Here is a 15,643-nt window from a genome sequence, read left to right on the forward strand (position 1 = left end):
CTCTCGGTATCTCTGTGTCTCAAATAAATAAATAAAATCCTTAAGAAATTTGTTTAAAAAAAGTGTTTTAAAAAAAGAAAAATAAAGTTAAGTCACAGATGAGCATGATTACCTACTTAAAAGATATTCACAATAATGTAGTTTTAAAGTAACCAGGTCCCTTTTAAGGTTAAGTATATTTCAATTTATAAAATTATGATTTACACACAACCTTATATTTATAAAATCAAAGCCTCTATGTTGCTTCCAGTCTGTCTCTCCCTGAACAATTTCTCCCATGTTCAAAACATGAAAAGAAATAAAGAAATAACCCAACCCTGGAGTGATCTCTTATGGCTTAGTTTCATTGAGTGTGATATTTAAGTCAAATGTATTGTGATATGTTATATATATATATATATATATATATATATATATACACACACACACATATATATATAATACCTATTGTTATAATGTATTTAGTATATTTAGTATACTCTCAAAATTGGAATATGTTTATGAAAAATGTTCAAAATAAAATAAATCAGTCCAGAAACGAAGTTAGAACAGGGACTGGTTTTATGTACCGAACTTCAGTTTATTCATCCGTTAAGACACAATTAACAAACATACGAAATTTCTATTCTATGTTTTCTAAAATTTGAAACATAAAAGTAGATCTCATGTATAAAATAATTCTTACATAATATTTCCATGGATTTTTGTATAAAACTGAAATACGAGGTAATAATAATGACATCAGAATGAGGTTAGCATCTCTACAAGAACTTCTTACATAACTTAAAGAATGGTATCTTCCTCCATCTCCATCATTATCTCCACCGGCCCTTGTAGGGACCAAAGAAGAAGAAGGTGGCCTTTCCCTAAGAATTTAGAAAGAATTTAGCAGGACATGATTTCATGTCTTTCAAAGACCTAGGCATCTCATTGCACAAGCTGACCATGGTCAAATCTCTTGGCAGGGTTCACGCATTCCACAGGAGGAGCTGAGGAATTTGTGTGCTTGCCATGTTGCCTTGAAGAAGAATGGAGCACAAAGAGAAGAACTGGGAAGGAAGGGAGAAAGGAAGGCTGAACAACAGGACTGGACGTTGAAGCTTCAGCTGTGCTAAGAGACAACTTGGCTCAGCAGTCTGTCCCCCAAATAACCATTCACCTGTCTCACAATCTCTGCTTTTAGCTCAGCAAATGATTTCTCTCCTACTTACGCCGGGTGGGAACAGCCTCCAACTGCCGTCCACCTCTACATAAAAACATACTGGCATTCCCATTTTCCGTTTGGCCTCGGATGAGAATACATTTCTCCTCTTTTCCAAGTATAACTTCTCTTTCTCTGTTCTAGGTCCAAAACCCTCAAACACCTGGCCTGTATGTCCTCTTCCTCTCTGTCAGCTCCTTCCTCTGTCAGATAAGCCTGTCTTAAAACAGCATCAAACCGTGTTGAACTTTTAATCATGCTTCCCTCACCTTGATGCATCTTGAAAGAACGGCCCCAGCTTGTTACAAATCCCCCACTTCCAAGTCATCATTCAACCCTTTTCATCTGGGGTCCATCCACTACAACTGTGTTGAAAACGCAATCTTCAGTTCAACAATGACCATTTATTTAATCCAATGAACGTGTTCCTTTCCTTTAGCACTGGAACCTTTGGCAATTTTGAGCTTTTCACTTCCTTCATCCTACTGGTTAAAGTCTCCAGTCTTATTCCATATGCTTCTTTAGAGTGATTACAGCACCCATGACTCAAGGAGCTCCTATATGCCCTTACTCCTGCCTCCTGCTTAAGCAACTATATTCTCTCTACTGACTTCACTGATTGATAGCTCCCAAAGGAACCCAAACTCAGAATGTCTACAAATCAGCCCTTTTTACTTCCCCCTGCTCTTCAAATCTAATTCTTTTATTCCTGATCTTGAGGAAGCAGCATTACCATCAGCAGGTCTCCCAAGCCAGAAATCTGCAGCAATGTCCTCCAGCTCACCACTTGGTACACCATCAGCTCTGTATTTCCTCCTTCCAAATGACTCTCATGCCTGGTTCCTTCTCAGCATCAGTATTTTATTTTAGACCTCCATTATTTCTTCCCCTGAATAATGCATTTGTCTCCCATCTCTACCAGAGATTAAGGAATCACCCCATTCTATAGTTATAAAATGTAAATATCATTTGCAACCCTTCTTTCACCTAGACATGACAACACCGAAACTAGTAGGCATGACATACACACCTGGTGTCTATCCTTTGATATCCTACTTCGATGACCTCATCTCTTCATCCTGTCCTATAAAGCATCCAATAGTCATATTGAATTAATTGAAGTTCTTGAAATATGCCATGATCTGAAAGTCCTCTCAGCATTCTGTGCCTACTTCCCCTCTTTCTGGAACCTCCTGCCATATTCTCTGCTTGACTTATTTCTACAATTTTGCTGAATTCCAGTATAGCAGCATTTTCTCCAGAGCACCTTCCTGGAACTCTCTCGCTGAGTTTGATGGCTCTCTTCTGTTTTTTTTTTTTTTTTTTTAAGATTTTATTTATTTATATGACAGAGAGAGAGACAGCCAGCGAGAGAGGGAACACAAGCAGGGGGGAGTGGGAGAAGCAGGCTCCCAGTGGAGGAGCCTGATGTGGGGCTCGATCCCAGGATTGTGGGATCACGCCCTGAGCCGAAGGCAGACGCTTAATGACTGAGCCACCCAGGCGCCCCTCTTCTGTTTTTTTTTGTACTACCTTTTGCATATTGATCATTTAAACATGGCATTTTAATGACTGGATTGATCATTTGCCTTTTCACCTAAAATGTGAAATCTTCCAATTTCTAGTCTATGTCTCTCACATCTGTATCATAAACACCTAGTGGCAAGTCTGACACCAAGTAGATGTTTGCCATGTATTTATTGACTAAACCACACTACCACAATCTCAGATAAGATGCACATGTGCATTAAATTACAGACTACACTGAAGTTCACATCAGCAACTGGATAATGCAAGTCAATTCATTAGCGAGGTCTTATTTATTATTATCCTGCCAAGGTTGATTTTGTATATTTGCTTACATCCGTGTTATTTTGCTCAGGATAAAATGGTGACCTCCCGTTTGAATTTCACATATTTTGCCTTTCACAGCAGGGAACTATACTAAGTCAGCATTTTTATGTCTCAAACTACCTTCAAGGCATAAGGTCTTACTTAAAATAATAAATGATCACCCTTCAAGAGTCAATTAGAATCAGAATCATAACAATTTCTCTCTGGAAAAGACAGTCTTAAGAGACATGTATTTCAACTGTAGTTGAACTGACTCATGAATTTGATAATTGTTCTTCCTGCTGTGCGTGTTAGCTTTTATTCTTCTTTTAGTCCAACATATAAAGTCCCCTGCAACTGTAGAGTCTGTTGAAGTCACTCAAAATCGTTACACAAAAATGCACACTTATGTAGTGGCCGATTCAGTCATTCAAAACAGTCTGGAAAAAATAAAATTTAGCCACATGAAAATTTCAAGGGTGAAAGTAATGTTATTGTTTCTTTTCAAACATATTGTTTTTAGCCTAGAGCAAAAGTCAACTTTAAGTAGTCCCTGCAGGGATATCTGACGTGCAGTGTTCATCAAGCTGAAGACGTACCCAGCAAGTATAAATAAGTTAGTGTGGCTCTCCATGCTATGGAAATTTCTTCACAGACATTCAAGCAGTGCCTTTGACATACTGGTTACTGGGTCACAGGGATAGAAGTGCTAGGTCATGGGAAATCTCTCCCCTCTGAGCAGATTACTATATAATGTGAGATATATACCTGTTAATCTTATTCTGATAAATTATGGACAGTATCCTACAGTATTCTACAGAAGGACAGATGAATGACAGTCAGCTCTAGTGTCAGAAAATATTTCCTGACTTTACTGATGAACAAGTGTAGTTTTAATGGAGAGGTTAAGAAAGGGGAGAGTAATGGGTTTGTTACATTACAGAGAATCTGACACAGAAGACATACAGGGCACATATCTAGGCAATGTACTAGTGATGGGTATTACTCAAAATGTAGGTAAGCCAGAGAGGAGCATTGGGTAGCAATGTGAGAAGAGGCTGGGACCCAGAGAGTCTCAGAGTTTTTCCTGCTAGTCATAGGATGCCCCTGGAGGGTTTCCACGAAGGAGATAGGCATGGCCAGAGTTTTGTTTGAGAACAAGCTGGAAACAATGTAGAAGATAGACTGGATGGAGGAAGTTGGAAACCAGACTGAGGACAACTACAATACTCAACGTTACTGATGCTGGGGTCTGTTCTAGAACTTTGGAAGTGGGATGAAAAGAAAGGCACACATTTGAGGAATATCTGAGTGGCAAGGTCCAGAAATCGTTTTAAGTGAAATCTGAAATCTACCACATTTATCTGATAGCGGGTTCCACACCAAACCCACTGCAGTTATCATGGACGCCCTTAGAGCTTCCCATCCAGAGCTGCTTGGTCCCACCACTGCCCCACCTCGCCTGCTCACACACAGTCTGGCTGCATGCCCTTTATAATGCTCAGCTTAAAGGGTGCAGAGCCGCGCATAATTATATCACAAATGAAGTCGCGAAATTCAATTTAGGGCCTAGGCATAGCTTCTCAATTTGGAAAGCTAAAAGCCAACGCTCAAGCGGGGACGGAGGAGGGAAAAGTCATAGGGGAGCTGACTTATCCTCTGTTCTTCATTTCACTTTGAAAGTAAATACATTGGCCTTGGGCTCTAGGATACAAAGCAAATAATGGGCAATTATTCAGTTAATATGATCACTGCAGACAGTGAAACCAGATAATGCCTGCTGCGCTCCTCCACACACCCGCCCCTCCAAGAGCACGCTGTTTTGTCTCCACAGACATTTCCAAATATAGCCCAGGTATGTCGTTTCAGGAGCTGAGCTGCTAATACAGTTTGAGGTTTGCCTTTGAGCCCACTTTCGCAGAGTGCAATGTCTCAGGAAATTACAAAATAAGTGTTTTCTGTTACGTGGAGACTGTTGAACATCAGAGGGAGGTAAGGCTTTCCTTTGCAGTGGTGAGCCGTATGTTTGGTTTTTTTAAAGGCTCCCATGAAAAACTGAAATGGGGAAACAAATACGTTTATCCTTTAATTTTTAAGGTATATTGGGAATAGATAGAGCGGTTCATTTGGTAAAAATTCCACTGTAGCTAATTTTTTCCTTTTCTTTTTTTTTTTAATACTCTGCAACTGAAGAATGCAGTTGATGTAAAACCGATTTACCCCCGATTTGAAGGAAATTTCCAATGTCCAGAAGTCCCTTCTTTCTTATTGCAAGTGAGTTTGTTTTCAAATTTAGGCAGAAAGAAGAAATTCCTCTCTTCTTTCTTTAATTTAAGCAGACTGTTCCTAAGTGCATTTTTTAAAAGGCCACAGAGGTAAAACTAGGCCACGGTGGTGATATTAGCTCCAGGAAAAATAGTCTGATTTACACTTGAATGCAGTTCTTTCAACTTTTCAAGTAATGTAATCTTAGGGAGACCTTGGTTCCAAAAATATGACAATGTATTAAGTAGAAAATCAAACTTCACAGGATCATTTTATTTCCATTAAATTCCACTCTGAATATTGCAGAAGGCAATATTTGGTTTTATTATTGTTAATTCCAAATATAATAAATATTCGTCTCAATCTGAGTTGATTTATTATCATTCAAAGTAGTAAACTATTTGAAGCTTTCACTATATAGAAGATATAATAGGATTTGGTCCAAACTACTATTATTTTAATTTCTCTTCTGCTAAAAGTAGCATGGTCTAAATTCTTAGAAAGCGTACATTATAGATATAACTTTTTTCGAGGAAACAATAATAATCTGACGTACAGTTATTAAACAATATATCATAGAAATTATTGTTTTGTGGCAAAGGATAAAAATGCTTGTGTAGTTATTAGAGAATATTGCTGTTATGTACGACACATGCACACCATTTTATATTTGTTACTAGTACTGGGCTTTTCTTTTTCTTACTTGTAATTTCCTCATGATTATGCATTTTTAAGCTTGATATAGCATCTTTCAAATAAGTACTGAAAAGTGCTATGAAAAATAAATTTAAAAAATATCTTTGAGCTAGTCCATACAGTGTAATACCCTGTTACTGCTAATATAATCTGTTAATTTCCTGTAAGAAGGTAGTGGTTAATATCTCTAATATACTTACAAAGTGATAACAAAGTGTTTGAACTCTGTTATCAACAGAAAGCTGACTCTCCATGACAGAAGCATGAATGGTGGAGCCCAAGAGCCTGGACTGACTGACTGATTGATTGATTTTAAGGTTTTACTTTTATTCCAGTTATCATCAGTATAATATTAACTTCATTTGTACAATATAGTGATTCAACACTTCCATACGACACCCTGTGCTCAACACATAACTGCAATCCTCCATCCCCATCACCCGTTTTTTTAAAAAGAGCTCATTTATTTGAGAGAGTGCATGTACCCTTGTGAGCTCAGGAGCAGGGGGAGGGGCAGGGGGAGTGGCAGAGGGAGAAGCAGACTCCCAGCTGAGCAGGGAGCCTGACGTGGGGCTCAATCCCAGGACCCCAAGATCAGGACCTGAGCTGAATGCAGATGCTTAACTGACTGAGCCACCCAGGCTCCTCTCCCCATCACCTATTGAGCCCATCCCCCCCATCCACCACCCATCTGGTAACCATCTATTTGTTCTCTATAGTTAAGGGTTTGTTTTATGATTTTCCTCTTTCTCTCTCTCTCTTTTTGTTTTTAATCCCTTTGCTCATTAGTATTGCTTCTTAAACTTTGCATATGAGGGAAATGACATGGTATTTGTGTTTCTCTGACTGGCTTATTTCACTTAGCATCATACTCTCTAGCCACATCTAGGTTGTTGCAAATGTCAAGATTTTGTACTTTTTATGGCTGAGTAATATTCCACTGTGGTGTGTGTGTTTGTGTGTGTGTGTGTGTGTGTGTGTGTGTGTATCACATCAACCTTTTTTCTCCCTCACATCTATGGTTAGGGTTTAAATCCTAGCTCTCCTACTTATTATCTCTTGAGTTTGGCCACCAATTTGACTTGTCCATGTCTTATTCTTTGTACCAAATTATCTTGACAGATCTCATTTTTTATCAACTGTAGAAAGGGGCTCATAATGGAATGAGATGGTTGAACTGTAAGAATTATTCGAATTAATCGCAGTAAATTCTTTGACTTGTGCCTGCCATATAATGTTATAATGGTTTTCATTATTATTTTTGTGTATTGTTGATAAGATTTTTGGGAAGATGAAGTTGGGGGTGTGGGAAACAGGGATCTGAGATAGCAGTATTTATTGCACTAATAAGTACTTATAACGAAAAGGTAAATGTTAGCTTCATTTTAATTAGAATTTAATTAAAATCTTGAGGCAAAGGCCATCTTAGGGCTGAAATACTTCATTTGTAATCTCTTGTATCAGATCAGTATTCATGGTGCATCAAATTTCAAATATGTGCACTAGTCTTCTCAACACCTTTATAAAATTTTAGAATTTACCTTCAAAAACCATGTTTGCATTGTGATTCAGCATCCTTTCAGCACCTGCAGGAAAGGGGCGATGAACATAGAAAATAAGTTCAACTGAAATGTGTCACTGTTCTTGTAATGGAGATAAAAGGACTCTGTAGAAAGCGCTTCTGGGCGCCTGGGTGGGTCAGCTGGTTAAGCAACTGCCTTTAGCTCGGGTCGTGATCCCCGGGTCCTGGGATCAAGCTTCTCATCAGGCTCCCCGCTCAGTGGGGAATCTGCTTCTCCCTCTCCCTCTGTGCACCCCCCCACACCACTGCTTGTGTGCTCTCTCTTTCTCTCTCTCTCTTCCTCTCTCTCTCTCGAATAAATAAAATCTTAAAAAAAAGAAAACACATCTTAAGAATGTTAGTATGTTAGTAGTAACTGCAATTCAATAAATAAGTATATTACAGCAGTGACTATGAATATTAATGCTCCTTACTAAGGAAAAACAAACAAAAATAGGACATCTCTGCCAATGCCATAGCCTTGAGGGTTAGTAAGCATGCCATTTGATTGTCTTCAATCTGCTCTATGAACTGCCTACAAGAGTCTTTATCTTTCCTAGACATGATTAATGGGAGCATATATCAACTCCAGGGGTTTCTACCTTCTCTACTGAGCTTCTCTTAAGGGGATCATCTACCACAGGGAACAATAAAAGATAGCTGGAACTAAAAAAAAAAAAGCATAAGGGTGGGGAGAAAATCAATCTTTTTCACCACTAAACCTCAAATAAATAGATGACCCTGCCAGCAGCGCCCTTGGAGCCCTAATGAGATACAAATTGATCGACAAATGTTCTCCCTATGGAGAGCTGTGACCTATTCAGCTCAAAAGAGCCAAAGACCGAGTTAAATCTCTTAAAATATCACACCCTTGTGCTTCAACCATTTTCCTTTTGTTGCTCTTTAATTTGAGACATTTGTCAAAGAAAGAAAATATATGCCTTCTGGGAGTTCTCTTGTGGAGTTACAAAGGATCCAAATCTGGCCTGAGATACGATAAGCTTTCCAAGAACGTCCAAACTCATACTGTTGCTTTTCTCATTTCTTGCTCAGTTGTTTAGCTGGATCTGGAATATGCCCCTCAACTCCATCTCACAGTGCTTTTCGTAATGGCTATGCACCTCATATGAGAGGAACTTGGATCATATGCTTTAGACACCTGTAGGGTCACTGCTGAAACCAAAGACTCATTTTTAATCCCCAAATTAAAACAACAACAACAACAACATCAAGGGGGTGGAGAAGGGAAACAAAAAGTTCATGGGTACGTCATCGGGGAGAAGGAAGCTGATGAATCTTGCGGTTTGTTTTGCTTATTTATCCAGGAGAATGAGATCCTTTGCTGGGATTTCGTATTCAACTTTAGGCTGCTTGGAGCAAACCAATTTCTGTCCCAGGATCTCAATTTCCTCCTCTGATACGTGAAAAGACCAGAGTATATAACCTCAAGGGTTATATTTTTGGGGTCTGTGATTTTTATTATTTAACTTAGGGAGATTTTGGCCCTAAACATTAGCAAACAGAAATTGCCAAAGATGAAAACTCAAGAAAAACATTGTTTTCTTAATAAGACAGCAAAAATACCAGGCAATGTAAGGTGCCAAACACTCCTTATGTATTTAGTAATACATTTATATTACATTTCTTCATTCTAATACTCTTGACCTAAAGAAATCTTGTGCCTACATCAAATGGATCCTCTGGTCCTACTTCTCTATTTTATGGCAGAGGAAGGTGCTGCCTAAATCTCAGAGCTCCCAAATTACAGGAGAAACTGAGAGATGGGGAATATTTGCAAAAAAGGGGGGAATATACTATTTCCAAGGCATGCATGTTAACACTATTCACATAACACGTAAACACGCACATATAATTCAAAGAACGGTTTTTAAAATGGGACTGAGTAAAAGTATAAAACTGAAAAATATTCTGTCCTTTCCCTTTGGGGGACTGTGATATGAGGGCTATGATATATATAAGTAAATTCAATACATGGAATTATGTCATTAGAGCAGATAGAATGGTGTAAAGAAGGAGGGAAAGCCCTTTCCCACAGGGAGAGTCCTGGAAGGCTTTGTGGAGGGTGTCATTTGAGATGGGCCATAAAACATGGATAGTGTTTATATTTTAAAGACATTTTGGGTGGAGGAAACAGAATCCATCCATTTATTCACTCATTCATTCATTTACGCATTCACCCAACATCTATTAAGCAGTGACAATGGAGGAGGCGTTGTGTTTGATCCCAGACTATGAAATCGAATAAAATGAGGTCTTTGCCCCCGGAGGGTAGCACTTATTTGAAAAACAGCTAGGTGACCGGTTCATCTATATCATAAAATATGTAAGAGAATGGAAGATATAAAACAGGGAAGGTGGATTGGAATCTAATTGTGGAAGGACCTGAATCTCAGCTTGATCTTTATTTGAAAGACAATGAGAGGGTCACAGGTTTCTGAGCAGATGGCAGGTTCAACTTGATCAGCGTTCGGCTTTAAGTAAAGGTCACCAGGTAGCCATAAGCAGCACTGGCAGGCAAAAGTAAACTAGACAGAACTCAAGATGGAAGAAGGAAAGAAAATCTTAGCAAACCAATACAGGTTAATAGGGACTTAGTACCTCTCCTTGCAAAGCCTGACTTGGATAATCCGCTTGAGCTCCAGAACCAATATTTCTTCTGAAATGGTTCTCTTGAAGAGTCTTAACACTTAAAAAATATAAGCATATGAAATCTCAGGGAGACCGGAAGGACTAGATGGGGGGCCATGAGGCCCAGCAAGATAGAAGGACTTGTCCAAGGTCATAAAGTGACTCAGAGAAGAGTCAGGAAAAGGCTCCATGAGTCATGGCTCCCAGCTCTTGCTCTGACCACCAGACGAAGCTCCTCCTTAGCAACGGAGAGAGGACTCAGGCTTGATGCAGTCAAACTGGCTCTGTCTCTACCTCTTTGGCCTCCCCTAATGTCAGGACTGTGTCCTGTTACATTTTGTTCCATGGCCCAGAATAAGTTCCAACGAATACATTTTGACTAGGTGGAGAAGTGGTAGCAATGAGGTAGGTCACCTTATAATACTATGCCGTGACCGCCCAGTTCAGGTAGTAAGGCCAGGGCTGGAAAGGAAATGAGCAGATTCCAAGTCTCAAATGGGGACCATTCAGTTTCCACCGGCAAGGTATTCGGCAAATCTGGAAAAGACGGGGAAAGAAGACCATGGGTTGAGGGAGATGTTGGGAGCGTCTGCTCTTCACTAATAAAACAGTTGTGCTCTGGGATGGTATATCACAATAAGGAATGAGTATATTAGGACCAAGAGCCCTGAGGAGTTTGCTGATGTCCTCACGGATGGCCATTGTTTGTTAAAATAATGCTGGTCGCCATCCCCCAATCCCTGAGATTCTAATTTACACCCTTCTCTGGCAAAAAGGATGGTTTTTTACTGGGATTGTTTTAAAACCTCAGTCAACTCTGATACTCACCCTACATGGAAACCACTCTTGCAAAATACCAGATTTGTGGTATGGGCGTAAATGTTAATTTTTCCTTTTTTTTTTTTTTAAGTGACTTGTCCTTGCCATTATTCTTCCTTCTGGGCCTAGAATCTTCTTTTGCTGTTAATCATGTATGGCTCATTGAAATAATTGTTAAATTGCATTTTAATATAGCTTCTAATGCACAATATTAAAAACATACGTTGGTCATTTAATGGTATAGAAATACAAGTATTCCTTGTACAGACCTGTAGGCTTTCCTTCCAGTTCCAAGGTAAAGGTATATTTACAAGCGTCTGGGAGAAATGAGTAATAATACCTTTTTTCTTATGAAAGTATCAGTGTGGGAAAGCCAGTATGCTCAATAATTCTTTATAGTAGAGGGTGTATAAATCCAGTGTTTGTACTTGTATGGGCAAAATATTGCATTTAAAAATTTAAATTTCATTTAAGTAAACTAGCCACATACTTGACAATTCAGTCAAAACCATGGAAAGCTGAACTACATTGTTAAGGGATGCATGCATAGGTGATGAAAATCTAAATAAATGCAAAGTAACCATCACCAAAGTCCGGGTGGTATTACCTCTAGAGGTTGGGAGGAGGTTTGCTGAGAGAGGCACATGGTGGGGGGTGTTCGAGGGCCAGCAGTGTTCTATTTTTTGACCTAGGTGGTGGTCACACAGATGTTTCCTTTATTATATTGTTAAACTGTCCAAATATGTTTTATACAGTTTTCTGCATATAAGTTATAATTCACAAGAAAAAGTTTTAAAAAGTTGAATAGTGCTGGAAGACTCCATAATAAAAAACAGCTGTTTCTTTGTTCCTCTTGTTCTCTTCTTTTAATTCCTTTTCAACAGATGAAGCCACTCGGGCTGTTTCTAAGGGTATTGGTCTTCATATTTCTCAAGAAAATGCTGATATATCTATTTTCAATTTTAAAAATTTTAGAGATTCCACTTTTGCTTCCCTCCAGAGCTGACGGACAATTAACTCCAGGTCTTATTCCTCAACACACACAGGCGTGGGTGGGCTCTTTTCCTCCCTCCGTCCTGCTCCCAGAATTTTTTGGTTAAATTAATATTCAGCGCACACCTTATTATGACTGGGAATATTTTGTATATAGCTTAGCCACCCAGTACTTTAAGATTGCATTTCACTCTTTTGTACATTTTTATGCTCTCCTGACGGTTAGAAGTCGCTTCTATTTTGTTTTTCTTTGCATTTTGTTCTATATAACCATCACTTACTTGGCTTCAAAGATTTCAAAGGAAAAACAGTCCAACTTCCCCAATATTCTATTCCACCATGAGATAGTCGATTGGTTTGTGGGGGGTGAGGGCGTGCACACGCGCGTGTTTGTGTACTTCTTGGTATCTCCTTTCTTCCGCCTCAAACCACAGAAGACATTGCTCGGGTCTGCTATACCAGCTGTCTTCCTAAGACTTCTCTTCACCATCATCTGGGAGTTGTCTTCACTTCTTCCCTATTTCATAAATCCTACATATTCCTCTTTTATGGATTACTGCCTTGGAGTGTGACGCCAGGAGCTTCCTGGAAAAAGATGTATGGCAGGTAATTTTTTTGAGCGTTGGCAGGTCTGAAAATACCTGGATTCTACTATTACACCTCCTGATGGTTTGGCTAGGATTATAATTATAGTTTTGGAATTTTTTTCCGGAATTTTGAAGACATATTCCTGCTATATTCCAGCTCCCAGTAATCTCATTCATAGTTTTTCTTTGCATTTGCCTTGTTTGTTTGGGTTTTTTCTCCTAAAAGCTTTTAAAATATTTTCTTTATTACTGGTGACCTATGATTTTTTTATGAGGCACCTTGACGTGAATCTGTTTTTTTTTTAAATTAGAATACCGAACACAAGGTGATGTCTTTTAATCTAGAAACTCGTATTTTTTTAAATTCTGCGTAAAGCTCTTGTACACATTGTTGATGATTTTTTTTCTCTTAATCCCGTCTTCTCTAACTCCTCTTCGATGCTGGATCTCCCTGGTCATCTTTCTTTTTCCTCCTCATTTCCCTCTTTTTATGGAAAAAATGATTTTCTATAATTCTGTCAAATTTTTTATTTCTCCTTTGCCATTCTCCCCTCTTCCCACATGGAGGTTTAATAGGCTTTTACAAAAGATTGATTTAGGGACCCACTCTTGGCTTCAGATACAGCTGCAGATTTTCGTTAGGATAAAAATAAAACCCCTCAGCATGCTGTTATGATTTGGCTCCTGCTTCCCTCCGCAGTTCACGTGTTACCATTGCCCACAATTATCAACACCTTATTGAACAATTCCCAGTTCTTCAGGGGTTCTCTGTTCTCTGTTATCTCACGTGTGACTCTTCTTTGCCTTGGGATTTTTATCTCTGTCCCTTCTCTGGCCAACTCCTACTTATTCATTCTGATTTAGAAGCATATTCCTCTTGAACCTGTTTTCTGACCCACTTCTTTTAGCCAATACACACTTCCCACCGTGTTCCAGTACCCCTGCTAAGTGCTCCAAAGTGTGCCGTACTCCTCACTTCAAATCATTTATCACACAGTATCACCGTTGTGCGCTGTACTTGGGTAGGAGGCATGGCGGTCTTACTTACACTTGTGAGCCCATCACTTACCAAGTTTGTGGTTATCGTCTGGACTCAGTATTTGCTGGGTGGGTAAAAGCATAGCTCTTGTTGCACGCAGTAAGTGCTTACGAGGCTCCCTGCACTATTTTAACTGTCCTACATGTATTCATTCATATAACCATTACAAAGCCCTAACAAGGTCACTCCTATTATTATTCCTTTTTCAAAGACAGGATCACTGAGGTTAAGTGGAATACCCAATTCACTTAAGTGACAGTTATTGATCTAAATCTAGACTTTTTGTTTCCAGACCTTTCATTTGCAACCTCTTCATAATGAATACTTGAATGGGCACAGGAAACAAAACACAAATTGGACCTTTCGCAAAGGGCAAATACTACTTAAATTATCTCCATAGACATGGAGTTGCAAAGAAAAGGGAGCTGACTTTGGTCTGTCTTCATAAAATGTGTTTAAGATCCTTTTTCATTCTAGATATAAAAGCCTTAGGCAAATCTCAATATTTTTATTCTCTAGAAAAGAACTTCCCAAAATGTTTCAAAAGTTTAGCTAAATAAAAGCTTTACATTAAAAAATGAGAATATCAAACTAGTTTTGTCTTTCTCAAAAAGATAAGGAGGATACATATTTTAAATCTATCTAAAATTTACCTTCACAAATAACTGCATTGCAAATGTTAAACATGCTAGTGTAACAAGAATGGAAGATTTGGGCCATTCAAGGAGCTGCATAAGAAGGGTTGTACCACTGAACAGAAGATGGTCAAATGCAATGTGTAGGCAGAACAAGAAGAAGAACTGCTGTATCATACCACATGGCCAAGTTTTTATTTGTTCTGTTTTTTTGAATAATCTCTCTCTCTCCCATAACTGAATCAGCAAAAGGGCACAAAGCCATGCCAGTGAAATTGGGTTTTTTTCCCCAAATTATAGCCTTACCCCTGTGTGAAAAGAGTCATTGAAGAAAGCTTCAAATTCCATTTTTTTAAAAGATTTTATTTATTTATTTTGAGAGAGAGAGAGCATGAACAAGGGACAGGGCAGAGGGAGAGGGAGGAGCAGACTCCCCACCGAGCAGGGAGCCCAACGCCGGGCTCGATCCCAGGACCCTACGATCAGGACCTGAGCCAAAGGCAGACACTTAACCAAGTGAGCCACCCAGGCGCCCCTACAAATTCCAGTTTTGACAAAGCAAGCTTCATGGCTGGGCAGCTTGTGTTGTCCACGGGGCCCTGCACTTGGAAGGGTCCCATGCTTGGCTTAATGTTTTGCTGTTGCTGTCTCAAAATTCATAATAGCTGTTAAACAAGAGGCTCACATTTTCATTTTGCACTGGGTCCTGACATTTAGAAAGCTCGTCCTATCTTCTGGCACGGGGAACCTTCGCATCAGAGGAAGTTATGGTTGAATGGTCAAAGCAGAGACCTGGGGAGCTGGAATCACCAACTCCAACAAAGAAATCCATGACTTTGGATGAATTATTCAGGCTGTTCCCCTAATATCCATTTTGACTTCATGGTGGCTCTACTGTCTGCTTCTTCCCATTTATTTAATTCATAGCCTTATCAATTCTTGACTGAAATATTCCAGTGGTCCTTTAATGTATCTTGTAGTCTTTAATTTTACCTGATTCAATTTGCTCTTAAAAATGCTACCATGTATATACAAAATTAGTTCCCTTTTCCAAAATGAACGCCCATGTTTCTGTGTCTGTGCTTTATTGAGAATGCTCTTTTCTGATGCATCTGCAGATTGCAATTCTTGCTCATTAGATCAGATATGAGTCTTGGTCACAAGACAGCAGAACACTGACCCAGACTAGTTCAAGAAGAAAGAAGGAAATTATTATTTTGTAATAATAAAAAAATAATAGATAGCTCTTGATTTCAGGTATGGCTGAATTCAGGACACAGGAGGTTACTGGCACCCAGAATCTCAGCACTAATGGCATCTTTTCTACAATGTTAGCTTCATTCTCAAACTACACTTGTGACTCCA

General features: G+C 39.1%; 1 long non-coding RNA gene across 2 annotated transcripts in view; it reads right to left on the minus strand.

The window, feature by feature from the left end:
- The window catches only part of LOC117795786, a 175,566-nt gene that overhangs the window by 66,249 nt on the left and 93,674 nt on the right, over positions 1–15,643 (minus strand). For both annotated transcript variants that reach the window (XR_004619926.1, XR_004619927.1), the window contains exons 3-4: positions 10,620–10,742; positions 7,537–7,581 (exon numbers count right to left, since the gene is read on the minus strand). This is a non-coding gene — a long non-coding RNA (uncharacterized LOC117795786). The remainder of the gene's footprint in view (positions 1–7,536; positions 7,582–10,619; positions 10,743–15,643) is intronic.

The sequence above is a fragment of the Ailuropoda melanoleuca genome, chromosome 13 (assembly GCF_002007445.2).
Source record: "Ailuropoda melanoleuca isolate Jingjing chromosome 13, ASM200744v2, whole genome shotgun sequence".
NCBI lineage: Eukaryota > Metazoa > Chordata > Mammalia > Carnivora > Ursidae > Ailuropoda > Ailuropoda melanoleuca.